Source organism: Mirounga leonina, unplaced genomic scaffold, assembly GCF_011800145.1.
Source record: "Mirounga leonina isolate KUSES-001 unplaced genomic scaffold, KU_Mleo_1.0 Mir_174, whole genome shotgun sequence".
In the NCBI taxonomy this organism is placed as follows: domain Eukaryota; kingdom Metazoa; phylum Chordata; class Mammalia; order Carnivora; family Phocidae; genus Mirounga; species Mirounga leonina.
Genome location: NW_023270451.1, coordinates 54,654,901 through 54,670,192, shown reverse-complemented (window position 1 = coordinate 54,670,192; position 15,292 = coordinate 54,654,901). Strand labels below are relative to the sequence as shown.

General features: G+C 40.2%; 1 protein-coding gene across 1 annotated transcript in view; it reads left to right on the top strand.

Moving 5' to 3' along the window:
* Nucleotides 1–14,679: 14,679 nt before the first annotated feature.
* TMEM168 (transmembrane protein 168) overlaps nt 14,680–15,292 on the top strand; it is a 29,896-nt gene continuing 29,283 nt past the window's right edge. The window contains exon 1 of the mRNA XM_035020954.1: nt 14,680–14,921. The gene's annotated coding sequence lies outside the window, so the exon portion shown is untranslated. The remainder of the gene's footprint in view (nt 14,922–15,292) is intronic.

Genomic DNA, 15,292 nt, shown 5'->3' with positions numbered 1-15,292 from the left:
TGATTTGGAGCCATTATCATTTTTCTCCCCTCCACTCACTCCTGCCCATTTAAATTCGTTCTATTTTAATCTCAGATACTTTCTCACCATGTCTCTGTCAATGCTATCCGATCCCTACCTCCCTCTCATTGACAATAAAGAATTGAAGTTTGTATACAGTTGTTAACTTTGCTACATCTAAGGAAGATTCAGCTAGTTGACCTCTTTGGTTCCACAAGAGAAGTAGTGCTCCAGCAGTTTCTTAATTCACGTAAGGGATACATCATGCCAACCACTTTGCAGATACGTTTTACCACTGAACACTGTGAAATTTGGGGCAAATTTCTTCATAGGACCTGTTTCTCAATCCACAAAATTCATTTACAGGGTCACTGGTAAGTTTACCAAGTTTCTGTAAAGCAAATAATACCATCTTGTCACATGGTATGATCAGCACAGTTTCTATTATTTATTTTAGCAAATAGCCATTAATAGCCCTATTCCTCTTCTCTTAGTCCTGACTATTCTGTGCCTTCCGTGCACATTGACCATTTCATCTCCACCATCCACCACCAATTCGAAATCTGATATCCACTCCTTCGAATCTTACTGAGCAAGTTAAATAGTCAGTGTTCAATTTTCTCCCCTATGAATTCCCAGATGACAAAAGATACCCCATCTACTACCACCTACCCTGCAAGATTTCAGTGGAAACTACAAAACCTCAACACAAGATCGTCTTGTCTAAGATGAATTCATAAAGATGGGTAACCACTTCCTCAGTATGTTTGATTCAACTATCTATTAATCATGAAAGAGTTTCCATAAATATAAAGGACAGCAGTTAATATGAAGTAGTTGTTGGTTCACGACCCTCTCAAGAGCTTCCTGAATGTAATCTGAAACAGGCCCTGATGTGAAGGGCAGGGAGAGACCAAAGAAAGAGGCCACTCCAGCCTGGTAGGTGGCAGTTTAAATAAGCAAAGGGAACTTATTACACAAGGCTTCTCTTGGGCAGCAGCAAGACGAATGGATCCCTACACCTGCTCGTGAAATCTTAAAAGCTTATAAAAAGGCCTGTAACTGGGTTCAGTCATGCATATCGTTCAGGTGTTCTCAACACCACATCATTATCTCAAGGTATGTCCTTGGACAGCCTGAAGGAGTGGGAAAGGTAAGCAGAACCCACATTCCAAGGCCAGGGGAGGGTGTGAGGAGCCTCTGATCCCCCAGCTCCAGCTCATAGGTCAACTGGCAGTCACATCTTTTCGATGACCTTCCCCAACAGGAATGTAACCAATTTATTTAAGAGTAAGAGGAGATTAGGGTTATTTCATCATTAAGTGGGAAGAAAACCCTTGAAACATAGTTCAGTTTCTAAAGGACTGACTTCTCTAGCTCCACAAAAGCACATCCACTATTGCTTTTATTACATTCAAAGTTATGAATATAACCCCATCCATGGGAATACTTGTCTGAATCCACCAACCAACGTATGGCACTACAGAGGCCTTAAACAGAACAGATTGGAGACTTAGTATGACAGCCTAGAAAATACATAATAGCCTAGAAAATTACAAGACCAACAGAAAAGACATTTTGAAAAATACCATTCAGTTCTAAATAAGGTCCTTTCAATGGTCATGATAATAACAAGCATCATTTATTAAGCAACTATTTTGTATTAGATATTATGCTAAGCACTCTGCAAACAATGCCTCATTTTCCTTCTCTCAACAAGCCTACAAAGGACTATTATCACTATGGTACTGGTGAGGACAGTAAGTCTTTGAAATGTTAAGCAATTGTCTAAAGTTACAGAGTTAGAAAAGTGGCTTAGCCACTATACAACTTGGGTCTGACTTCAAAGCTTAGGCTCATTCACCACATTACTGGAGTTGCCTGATCAATGTGGCTGTCTGAATGAGAACATGTATTTGAAACTTGTTTCATAAACAATGGGCACAAAATTCTGTTATATAATGAGTTCTGATATCCAGATAAATTAGATTACACCTTCAAGAAGCTTCCTTCCATCTAGTAAGAAAGACAAAATATATACATGAAAATTATAATGCAAGGGAGTAAAAGGCATGTCACAAAGAAATTGAAAAGGGAGTCTAATACTTCCTCCTTTAAAAAGGCACAAGAGCGGGGGCCCCTGGGTGGCTCAGTCGTTAAGCGTCTGCCTTCCGCTCAGGTCATGATCCCAGGACGCTGGGATCGAGTCCCACATCGGGATCCCTGCTCAGTGGGAAGCCTGCTTCTCCCTCTCCCACTCGCCCTGCTTGTGTTCCTGCTCTCGCTATCTCTGTCTCTGTCAATAAATAAATGAGCGGGGTGCCTGGGTGGTTCACTCGGTTGAGCGTCCAACTCTTGGTTTCAGCTCAGGTCATGATCTCAGGGGTCGTGAGACTGAGCCCCGCATCAGGCTCCATGCTCAGCAGGGAGTCTGCTTGAGGATTCTCTCCCTCTGCCCCTCCCCCCAAATAAATTTTTTTAAAAAGCATAAAAACCACAATATTACAGGTAAGTTTTATCAAACTTCTGTGAGAGGTTTTTCCCTTAAAATCGGTTCTAAAGCATTGAAAAAAAAATTCATAAAGAAAAAGGGTACTTTGAGCCATAACTGATTCAAATTTAGAGAGCACACAAAATTACATTTTATACTAATTATCTACTGCTGCTATAACAAATTACCACAAACTGACTGCCTTAAAAAAATACATTATCTTACAGTTTTGTAGGTCAGAACTCTGACATGGGTCTCACTGGACAAAAGTCGAGATATTGGGTTCCCTCTGAAGGTTTCAAGGAAGAATCCATTTCCTTGCCATTTCCAGCTAGAGACTACCTGAATTCCTCGGCTCAAAGCTTTCATCTTGCATCTTTAGAACCAGCAATGTCAGGTTAAGTCCTGCTCATATCATAGTTCTGAATCTCCTTCCATCATCAGCTTACCTCTCTCTGTGTCTAACTGCAGCTGGAAAAGGTTTTCCCCTTTTAAGGACTCGTGATTAGATTGGGCCAATGAGAATAATCCAGGATAATCATCCTATCAGAAGGTCTTTAACCTGAAGCACTTGTGCAAATTTCCTTTTACCAAGTGAAGTTGTCTGTTCACAGGGTTTCATGAAATGGGAAATCTTTGGAAGGCCATTATTCCGCCAACCTCACAGGCCATTTCAGCTAAAACTATGAGTGCAAAACTAGTAAATAAAATACTGAGGAAAAAAACAATTAAAAGTCATATATTGACACAATTCAGTAATATCAAAGAGAGCTCTTTTTCTTCCAAGAATGAATTCAGGCAAGGAATAATGTAAGTCACTTTATCCACCAATTAAAGAGAAAAACCCTATGATCATCTGGATGCTGAGAAAAGCATTTATTAAATCCAATACCCCTTCATAAATAAGCTCTTAGATTAATTGAAGAAAGTCTTCTTAACATGACAAAAGAGTCTACCGGAAACCTCATAATGAAGAAACACTAGAAGCCTTTCATTAAGGGCGAAAAGAATAACAATGATGTATGCACCATGTTGCACCATGACTATTCAATGTACAGATTTGATGAAGTAAAATGAGATAAATAAGTGAGGTATAATACTGGAGAAGAAGAGATAAAGCTCATTATCTACACCTATCATTGACTAAAAAAGTATAAGAGAAATGACCAAAAAACTACTAGACTTAATACCAAAGTTTGGTAGGTTAGCTTTAATATAATATATACCCTATTCGTGGTTGTAAAAATAAACAGCACAAAAAACCATGACAAATATTTAGCAATAAATTAAACATAAGATATATTAAGACCTATATAAATAATATACTAAAATTTTACCAAAGAACATAAGACTAAGTAGCTATAGACACTGCCAGGTTCTGCTGGGAAGACTAAATTTCAGAGATAAGTCTGTGATTTGAGAAGATGTCAAGATTTGGAAAACGTCAAATCTCCCCCAAATTAATCAATAATCCACTGCAATCTCAATCGATTTCCAAATAAGATTTTATAAGCTGAATTTATGGATTTTATAAGCTGAAATTATTTCATATACAACAAAAAGGGGGAAGAAAATTTTAGAAAAAGAATAGAGAAGGTATTGGTATAAAAACATACTACCTATAATAATATAAACAGTAAGGCATAGGTGCAAAAGGATTGACCGAGCAGAATAAAAAGTCCAGAAACTCACCAGTGTACATATAGGTATTCAGTACAGGACAAATGTGACATTTCAAATCAGCAGAGAAAAAAGGGCAATTCACTTGTGCTGGTAATAGACAATTCAATAAATGATAATATGAACAAAAAAGCAACAGTTAACATAAGAGAAAATATAAAATGACAAGGGGCTCAACTTACTAGTAATGGTAAAAAGAACAAATGAAAGCAATAAATACTATTTTTCATCCATCAGCCTAAGAGAAATAAAAAATGATAATACGCACTACTGATAACAGGTATGGGCATAAGAATATTCTGTTTCACTATTGATAGAAATTTGTTATATTCAAAAAGTCTTTTTGGTGAACAATATAGCAATATCAACATTCTGAGTATGCACTTAATCCAGCAATTTCTAATCCATAAACATATCACAATGTTTGCAAACTTTACATATTCACTGAAGCATAGATCTAGTAACAAAAAACTGGGAAGTCTAAAAATCCTTCAAAAGAAAAAACAGTTAACGTGAAATTTAATACATTCATCCCATACAGTTGTTTAAAAATTTTTTTAGGGGCACCTGGGTGGCTCAGTTGGTTAAGCATCTGCCTTCAGCTCAGGTCATGATCCCAGGGTCCTGGGATGGAACCCTACCTCAGGGAGCCTGCTTCTGCCTCTGCCCCTCCTCCCTCCGGTTCATACTCTCTCTCTCTCTCTGCCTCTCTCTCTCTCTAAAAAATAAATAAAATTTTTCTAAAAAAAATTTTGTTTTAAACCAAACAAAAGGTTTTAAACCAAACAAAAGGTTTAAACCAAACAAAAAATTTTGTTTTAAACCAAACAAAAGGTTTAAAACAAAAGGACACAGGATCTCTGTGTCCTATCTTGAGAACATCTCCAAGATAATTGCTAAAAACAACAAAAAACAAGTTGAATAACAAAAGAAACATAACCAAACAAAAAACGAAATTATACATTTGTATAAGAACTCCTATTGACACATAGAAAGAGCATAAGATCAATGACTCACAAAACTTAGTATGATTAAGAGGGCAGCTTCCTAGGTGACACTTCCTGAGATTGTGATTCAGTAGGTCTAGGCTGATGCACAGACACCTCCATCTTTAACAAGCTCCCACGTGATTTCAGTTAGAGAGTCTATGGCCAGCATCTTGAGAAATCCCGACTTAGAGAGAGAGAGTTTATCAAGGAGTAATACGATTTACCTGCAGGCTCCTGAGTGGCTTTGGCAAAGGACTGAAGGGGAAATTCTAAACTATACTACTTTGTATAGTTTAAGTTGTTTGCACTTTTTTTTTTTAAGATTTATTTTAGAGAAAGAAAGAGCATGAGTGGGAGGGACAGAGGGAGAGAGAGAATCTTAAGCAGTCTCCACGCTGAACACAGAGCCCACCGCCAGGCTAGATCTCACGACCCTGAGATCACTTCGAGAGCCAAAACCAAGAGTGGGTTTTCTTCCCACTTAATGATGAAATAACCCTAGCTCAACCGACTGTGCTACCCAGGTGCCCCAGTTTGTACATTTTAAAGCAATTAAAACAAAAACAAGGAAAATACAAAAAAGAAAGTGAGGTGTCTTTAGTCACCTCACATAAAATCTATGAGAAATTAAGGGAAGAAAATATCGTCACCTGGGCAATCAAGGAAAGTTCCTAGAGGAAGTGGCATTTAAAATGAGCTTTGAAGGAAAAGCTAAGATTAGAACAAGTAAAATTGAGGGTAGAGGAGTGAGATAAGAACACAAAAGAGGAAATAAAGACATTGAATTAGGGAATATTTCCATTTCATGGAGGGAGCCCAATGCGGGGCTCGATCCCAACACCCCAGGATCATGACCCGATCTGAAGGCAGATGCTTAACCGACTGAGCCACCCAGGTGCCGCTGGTCTGGAAATTTTAGTTTCATTTTTCTATTGGCTAGAAAAGTGGTTCCCAAACAGCAGTTAATGAGAATCACCTGGGAATGAGGACATTAAATTAAAGAGCACTAGGATGGAGGCAGCAACTCTACAACTTATTATTCAGTAGGTTTTTTTTTTTTTTTTAAAGATTTTATTTATTTATTTGAGAGAGAGAGAGTGAGAGAGAGCATGAGAGGGGAGAGGGTCAGAGGGAGAAGCAGACTCCCCACTGAGCGGGGAGCCCGATGTGGGACTCGATCCTGGGACTCCAGGATCACGACCTGAGCTGAAGGCAGTTGCTTAACCAACTGAGCCAGCCAGGCGCCCTATTCAGTAGGTTTTATGCGGCATCTCAAAGTCTGTGTATTTAAAAAGCTCCCTTACAGTTTGGGGGGCCGTTAAACCAGATATAATTTGGGTTATAGTATGAAAGGAAAGGTAGTGAACACTGAAACCAAATTAACCCAAATAAAGTATAAATAACTTCCATAAAAATTGTTACACATTTCAAAGAAAACTATTATATTCTTAGGATATGTGGGAAAGTAATAATTGGAGGAGAAAGACAAAGCTGAGCTAAATTTCTTCACTTAAAGAAGTCAAAAGTTACTGTTTTGTCTGTTTTTATAATTAGATGTGACAAAGATAAAAGAAAGGATATTATATTTTGAGTATTTGTAGCCTTCTCCCTTCCCCCTGTGTCCTAACAAGGTTTGTGGCCTCATGCTGAGCTTCTCTGAAAAATTAGAGAAGGGGAAAACTAAATGAAGCCCTGAGAGGCTATAGTGATCTGTATAAAAATGCAAATGGCTTAGCAACTGAGAACCTACTCAGTGTCAGGCATTGTTCCAAATACTTGACATATATTAACTCATTTAATCCTCACAGCAACCCCATGAATAAATACTTGTTTCATTTTACACATGGAGCTAGTCAGAGTTTCAAACAGATTCAAATTCAGACAGTCTAGCTCCAGAATGCTCACTTTTAACCACTACCCTGTACTGCTTCTCACAAGAAATACCAAACAGCTGAGCCAAGGAGTGAGGCTGAGAGGCCAAGAAACCCCCCCAAGATATTCTGGGGAAGTATATGGGGAACAGAGAAATAAAAGATATCAAATAAGTTCTCAAAAATCGAATTTATAAATGAAATATGTGAAGCGATAGGGGATACTTTTTAAACTACCAAATTAGGAAATCTTGATTAAATGGTCAATATTCTGAAAACATGTCCATTAGTAAAATAAACTCAAGGAGGAATAAAATCTGAAAGACCAATGAGCATAGCGTATGTTATAGTAACAAAGAATTACCTCTCAAAAAGACACCACCTCTAGATCCACATGCTTCAGGATTTAGTTCCTTCACACTTAAAGATGATTTCCATACCAAATAAACTGTTGCACAAAATAGAAAAAAGGGGAAAGCTATCCAATGTGTTCAAAAGAACAAATATACCACTTATACCAAAACCTAAAAAGATAATACTAGAAAATAAAACCATGTATGCTTCTCACTTAAAAACTGAGCGATATCAAAAATAAAATCTTCAATACTTAATTTAACAATTCACTAAAAGACCTATGAGGATTTATTCCAGAATCTCGAGGATAGATCAATCGTAATAGTTAGTATGAAGGTTAACCTATCAGTGCATCAGTGAGGGAAAACCATATGAACATCTCAAAAGATCCTTAAAAAGAATTTGAATTCAAAACCAGTATCTGAAACAAAACACGCAATGAAAAATTTCTTAAGAATGAAAAAATACATTCTTTAAATATTCCCTTTAAATTAACTATCAAGATTATGTTTAATGATGAAAATACTAGAAGTGTTTCCATTAATGTCAGGAACACGCCAGGACCTGCTTTCACTGCTTACTTGAACAAAAACTATTAAACAATGCTTTAAATCTGGATTAAAAAAGTAAGAGGCATAACAAATGGAAAGCAAGTAAGTGATTATTATTTTTAGAAAAAAGTGCTTAATATTAAAAAATTTAGTGAGATGGCCAAATGTTTTAAAATGTAATATATTTTCTATAAAGTAATACTCAGAAAATATAAAACAAAATTCAAGAAGGCAAAATCAGCATATGCAATAATAGCTCCTTCCTATATTGACTCCAGAGAAATAATAGCATGTTTTAAATCATTTGATATAAATATAGCTGCACTGAAAATTAGAAGGTAAGTCTCCAGAGAACTGTGAGCCCTCTTTAAGAACGGAAAGCAAGCAACACTTTTTCAGCCCAAAAGACTAAAACAGGAAGACTCGGGGACCCCAGCTGGGAAGCCGCAGTGGCAAAGCAAGAAGCTCCTAATACCTGAAGAAAGTCACCACCATGAAAGGTGACAAAGCCAACAAATGGAAGCACTTGGAAGCTGATGAAATGGAATAAAAGGAGCATACAGAACACAAGTTAAAACATGTATGTTTAGTATCCTCAAAGGAGGAAAATGCCATAAAATAACAAAGATCATTAAAGGATAGCAGATACTTCAAGAGGAAGGAAGGAAGGAAAGAAGGAAAGAAGGAAAGAAGGAAGGAAGGAAGGAAGGAAGGAAGGAAGGAAGGAAGGAAGGAAGGAAGGAAGGAGGGAAAAGAAAAAAGAAAGTAGAAGCCTAGGAAAAAAATTTTTAATTAGCCTAAGAAATAAATTACTGGCTGTAAGATTAAACTGAAGAATTCCTCCAGAAAAGAGCACAAAGAGGTAAAAATATGAAAGAAACATGAAGATTAGACACAGTTCCAACATATCTTAGAAATCAGAGTTCCAGATAAGAGAATAGAGAAAAGAGAAGAAAGGAAATGCTGAAAAAAATAATGCCAACATTTTCCCAGAGTTTAAGAATGATTAAAATCCTTCAATAAAAAAGGATTACTAAATAAAAAGAGTTTCTAAACTTACAAATACGAAATTTCAGAAGATTTAGACAGTTTTCTAAAAGCTAAGAGAGAGAAAAAGACATATTACCTACAAAGGAATGGGAATCAGATTGGCACCAAAGTTTTTATTGGCATCTTTAGATTTCAAGAATCTATGCAATGAAAATGCATTATTTTTAAAATGTTAAATATTAGCAAAAAATAAAAAAAAATTAAAGACAAAGCTTTCTGCTGCCAAAAATGTAGTTAATTGACAGCGGGACCACAGAATGGTTTCTTTATGGTAAGAAAATCAGCAGTATAATAAGAGCCTTAAAAATGTTCATATTCTCTAACCTATTAGGAATCTCTTCCAAAAGGATGATCAGAAATGTAACATATCACAAGTGCAATGAGCCAAAATTGTAGAATTTGAGAACAAAAATAAAAAACATCCTAAATTTTCCAAATTAAGGAAAAGGTTAACTAAATCATGGCTGAGCCATATGATGCAATATTAGCCATTGTTAATAGAGTAAATGCTAATGAGATAAGATGCATTAGGTGAAAGGGCAAGTCAAAAGTGGTTGAAACAATAACATCTATTATCTGACTTAAGAATTTGGGATGTAAGGAAAAAGTGTAGTTAAGCTCTGGCAAACATGGCTTGCTGCCATCCTTATTTCTTCTTCTTTCTCAGAAAGAGAACTCTGATTTTTTAAAGATTTTATTTATTGATTTGAGAGAGAGAGAGAGAGCATGAGTGGGGGGGAGGGGTGAAAGGAGAGGGACAAGCAGACTCCCCGCTGAGCACTTAGTGGAGTGCCATCCTAGAACCCTGGGATCATGACCTGAGCTGAAGTCAGATGCTTAACTGACTGAGCCACCCAGGCACTCCAAGAACTTTGATTTTTAGATGGGCATGATTTTTAGATGGGCATATAGCTACCCCCAAACTTACCACTTTCCCCAGATTCTATAAATACTAGATACCAGTCAAATTGATACAAGCTAAAGTGTTTCATGTAACTTCCAAGAAGTGTCATTAAAGTAGGGATGAGGAGAGTACATTTGCCTCTAGTACTTCCTCCTTTCTCTTGATTGGAATTCAGAAGTGATGGCTGGAAATTAAGCAGACACCTTGCACCATGAAGAGGAAGCCATGTTCTGAGTGGAAGGGGAAAAAGAGGAAGGAATCAGGATCTTTAACACTAAGAAGCACCACATCTGCTCTAGAATACCTACCTCTAGACTTTTTATGTGAGAAATAAACTGGTATTAAGCCTCGGTTGTTGAGCTTTTTGATATACACACCTGCACTTAATCCTAAAATCTGGGCTCTACCCTTAGAGTTTCTGATTCAGTAGATCTGGGGGTGGGGCTGGGGGAAAATACTGCTGATTTTCTTACCAGAAAGAACCCATTCTGTGGTCCTGCTGTCAATTAACTACATTTTTGGCAGCAGAAAGCTTTGTCTTTAATTTTTTTTTTATTTTTTGCTAATATTTAACATTTTAAAAATAATGCATTTTCATTGCACAGATTCTTGAAATCTAATTTGCATTTCTAACTAGTTCCCAGATGATGCTGATACCTCTGGTCTAGGGACCACACCTGTAGAACCGCTGCACTGATGGAGATAATAACCCAGTTGTTGTCAACACTTGCTTTACATTAGAATCACTGGGGGAGGGAGGAGGCTAGGAGGGGCTCAGGGAGAGTCTTTAATAAAACACACCATCTACCTGGGACTCACTCCAGAGGAGACTGATTTAATTGATCTGTGCTGGGCTGGGTATGGATGTAGGTTAAAAATCTTCAAGATGATTATAAGGAGTACGCCAGGACAGGATATGGTAACCCTTTCCTGCTTACTGTTTACAGCAATGAGACAGAAATACCTGTGTTCCCCCACAGAGGGGAATGATATTTAGAAAGCTGCACTTGAGGACCTAGGACTTGAAGCCAAAAGACTGAGGTTTAAGCCACTGCTCAGTACAGTGCAGTTTCTCTGGACCTTGGTTATTTTACCTATAAAATGATGATGATAATATTTACATCATCAGGTTTTGTAGAGATTGAATGATAGGACATAGGTGAAAGCACTTTGTAATCTCAAAGTATTACACAGAAATAACAAGGGAGTAGACCCAGCAGATCATCTATGGAGATCCTGAGTCCATTCAGCTCTGGAACAGGATTGAAGAATTGAAAGAAGTAGGAGGAAGAACAAGAGAGAAGATGGGAGAAATAATGTAGGACTCCTCTGTGACTCCCTGCTACAGAGGACTGAAATAGATAGGATCCTCCATTTCTCCTACCACAAGTGCTGCCTTCCCTCCTTCCCTTGATTTAAAAAAAAAGGTATTTCCACAGGTGTTCCTAGACTGAAATAATTCCTCTGGGTGAACTATTTGGTCTGGAGCACACAGACCTTGCCTGCATTGGAAGCAAGTGTTGAAGAATGGATGTTCCTGCTATTAGGATCATTACACTACCATCGGTAATGCAGCTTGAAATCTCCTGTCACTGAGGCGGTTCCCAAGTGGCTGTTTTATATGCAGGTGTTTGGCTGAGGATGTGTCAGATGTCAGGAACTGACCCTAATACTTCTAATTTCAGGATTAATGTTACTGGCAGAGGGGGGTTTGGTTCATCTCTGGAGGGCCTCAGGTACCAGGCTAAGGGGTTTGCACTTTATTCTGTAGCCTGTAGAAGTCATTGGTTTTAATTTAATAAGTGACACAGAATGGTGTTCTGAGAATATCAGTCAGTGTGATGGATTAGATGGGGGTGAGGCTGACATCAAAATGACAAACCACAGAAGTTACTGAAGTAATTCATGGGTTAGGACCTCAACCTGGGTAGTAGCAATGGGATTTGAAAAATGATAAATGCAAGAAATGGAGTAAATGAAGACGAACACTTGGACTTCACAACTGTCCAGTTCTTTTAGTAAATACTGACAGTCTTCAACAACTAAAGATCGATGAGAGCTACCCTCTCCCTTTACTATTAGGTAGTGCCCTACAGTGAAAGCAAGTCTCAGACTTCATGCAACTACACAGATAAATATTTATCAACAAGCAGGCACAAAAAAACACTACACAAAAAGTATTTGGTGCCAAAGCACTGAACAGCGTTCTAGATTCAGGGAGCCATTCTGAAGGCTGTCAGTATGCCATAATCTGAAGCTTCTTCCACATACTCCATTTAGGCAAGAACAGAAGTGCCTGTACAATATCCTAGCGAGCCATGTATCTTGAACACCTGTTATTTCCACAATGAAAAATTATTTATCATTTATGTTAATTAACATACCTCTAGTGCAGATTAACAGTGATAGTGGAAACACTTGTGCACCCAACTTTATAGTGAAGATTCCTGATTAGTCTTTCAAATGCTAATTATCCACCCTGGAGTGTGCAGATGAAAGTTAACTCTCAAACACATACACATCTCACTGCAGTATTTTAAAGTATACTGACAAGATAGCAAGCATCAAAGATAGTTTCAAGGTCACAAGGCTGTGGATCATGTTTGAGGAAGATGAAAAAGCACTGTTTTAATGAGGGACCTTCATGCTAAGGAACAGGAAACAGCTGTGGCTGATTTAAGCAGAAAAATTTATTGGAGGCTAGTGGGTAGCTCAGAGGACAGCTGGAAACGGAGCTTAGACTTGCGTGGTCAGAGAGTACAACCAGTAACAACACACACTGAACTGATGGGAGAGGGCTCTAGGGTTGCCGTAGGCATGCGCAAGCATACTGAGTCACAGACTCTACGAATTCTGGATGCTGGATGCAAACCACTAGAACCACTCTTACTATTGCCCCAGGAGCCTACCTTGCTATACTCCTGCAGTTACCCAGGAAGCATGGCTTTCTGTGTTTGCTTGTGTTTGCTTTTTTGAGTCGACAGCTCCCAGCTGGTGAACATGATTGGTAGAACAAGTATGTGGCATTTCAGATTCAGCCACTAGACTCCTAAGGTGGGGAATTCTCCAAACACAGAATGATGGTTCAGGTGGTGGGAATACAAAACCAACCAACCAACCAACAAAATATATATGTATAAATAAATGTCCATTAAAGGTAAGTCGAATTAGAAGTGATGGCAATTCAAGTAGAAACATCTAGCAGGTAGTTGGAAATGTGACACATGTTCCCCCAAAGAGCCAGAGTTACGGATTTGGGAGTTGGCTAGTGACTGCTCTTAGAGTTAAGACAGGAGTCTGGAGAGAATCTCACACTTTTTATTTACGTAGGAGGAATCTGAGTCTGAGAGTGCTTTATCACTTTGATCTGCGGCACACCCCAAACCCCCAACACCTATTAAATGAAAATGAATTCACATTCTATCAGCAAAGATAGAATAGATGATACTAACAGAAAATGGGAGAGAACTAGTGATTGTTGAAGGCCTATTGTGTACTATTACTTTATTTAACAAATATTTAAGTACCAACTATGGTACTACACCAGGCTGATTTAATGGTGAGCAAAACTGGACATGTCCTGGCATTTGAGGAAATGAAAGCAGACTGGGGTGCAGACAATTGGGGGAGTGTTGTGGCAGATCACGCTGGAGGTAAAAAAGCGCCAGGCTACAGAACTTGTCCATACCTCTTGAAGGATTTTGGGCTTTAAAGGGGATAAAACATCTAGTTTTTAAGGTATTTGTTTACGTACATGATCTCACTTAATCCCTACAACAACCCTGTAAGGTGGGTGTTATTAGTATCCAATTAACACATGAGGAAACTGGGGTTCAGAGAGATTAACTGACCTAAGAGCTACAAGGAGCAGAAAATGATGGGAGGGATAGAAAGCAGGCAGAAAGGAAGGGCCTCTTAGAGAGGGGAAAGGAATTCATACTTTTCGAAGGCCTACCTTCTGCCAGAAAAAAAATAGTTTACACAGTATCTTTGCAAAAAAGTTTTTGTTTTTCAGAGAAACACAGGTTGCACATAGAAAAGAGGAGCAACCAGGTTCCAAACTCCAAAACCACCGGACGCAGCTGCTGTGAAGTGCTGCCTCCCCCTACGTGTATTCAAGGAGTTCAGAGCACAAATGAGAATCAGGCCTGGGCGACTGATGAATCACAGACCTGTACCTCTGAAGCAAATACTACTTTATATGTTAATTAAAAAAAAGAAAGAAAGAAAGGCTGGTGAACGTGCAAGGGATAGGTGGAAGAAGGCGAATGGAACAGGCCAGGCCTGGGGAGCTCAGCGCTGTCGGTGGGGTAAAGACCCAGGCCGTGACTTAAAAGGAGTCTTAATTGGAAAAGAGGCGAGAAGGGCTTTGAAGGCGAGCCTAGGGAACTTGGGCTTCTGCGGGTCAGCGGACACAAAGCCATGCATTATGCCGTAGATACTAAAGAACAGCAACGCCTCCTGCGGCATTTGCAGCCCACGTGTGGACCTTCCCGCCCGTCCTGTCCCACTCTCCGTCCAGCCCGAGGCGGCGGCCTAAAGGCTTCCTGGGCCCGGTCTACGTGCTCCTTCGTGGTCTTCCCGCTCCCTGTTCGCCGCCGAGCCGAGGTCCCAGAAGGCGACGGAGGCCGGACTCGGCCGGCACCCTAGGCTGGGGGTGGGGGGTGCTCCGTGTGCTGTCGCCGCGCCGGGCACACCTGGGGCGGCGGCCGCACGGGGAGTTTGGGCGGGGAGGGGGCCGGGCCTCAGGGAGGACGCGCGCCGCGCGGTTTGACCCCGGCGGCGTTCCGTACCGTCGCGGACCCGGCGGCAGGAACATGGCGGCCGCGGTGGGGCCGGTAACGGAGAAAGTTTCCAACGAGACTGGCCTGTGTTAGTGCCGGTGGCCTCGGGCCCTCGACACCCCCCCTCCTCCGGCGTGCCACCTCCCAGATCCGAGTCGCCAGCTCAGCCCCAAGGGCCCTCCCTTTACTGTGTTGGCCCCAGAGCCGACTCCGGGGTTGAGAGCGTTGGTGGCGGCGGCCGAGTCAGGTAGGGAGGTCGGGGCGAACAGCGGGGTGGCAAGACCTGAGCACAGACACCGCCCGGGTCTCTGCGTCGTTCGAGCCCCTAGCTCCGCGCAGCCGGTCATCCGGGGCCGAGATTGCGATACCTGCCCCGAGAGTAGTGACGGTGGGGGTTGGAGGCTGGAAGGGGGGCGCTCCACCTCCCCCGCGGTTCCCCAGGCAGTTGGGCCCCCAGTTGTCGGTGCCGTCTCCCAAAGTGGAGGGGTGGTAGAGAACAGGCAGGCTTTTTCTGGAAGAATTGCTGTTGTTGCCCCAGTACTAAGAGATGGGATATTTAAGTTGCCATTCTCCTCGTTTGTAGTGGGCCCAAAGAGTTCACATGAATTCATTGAATCA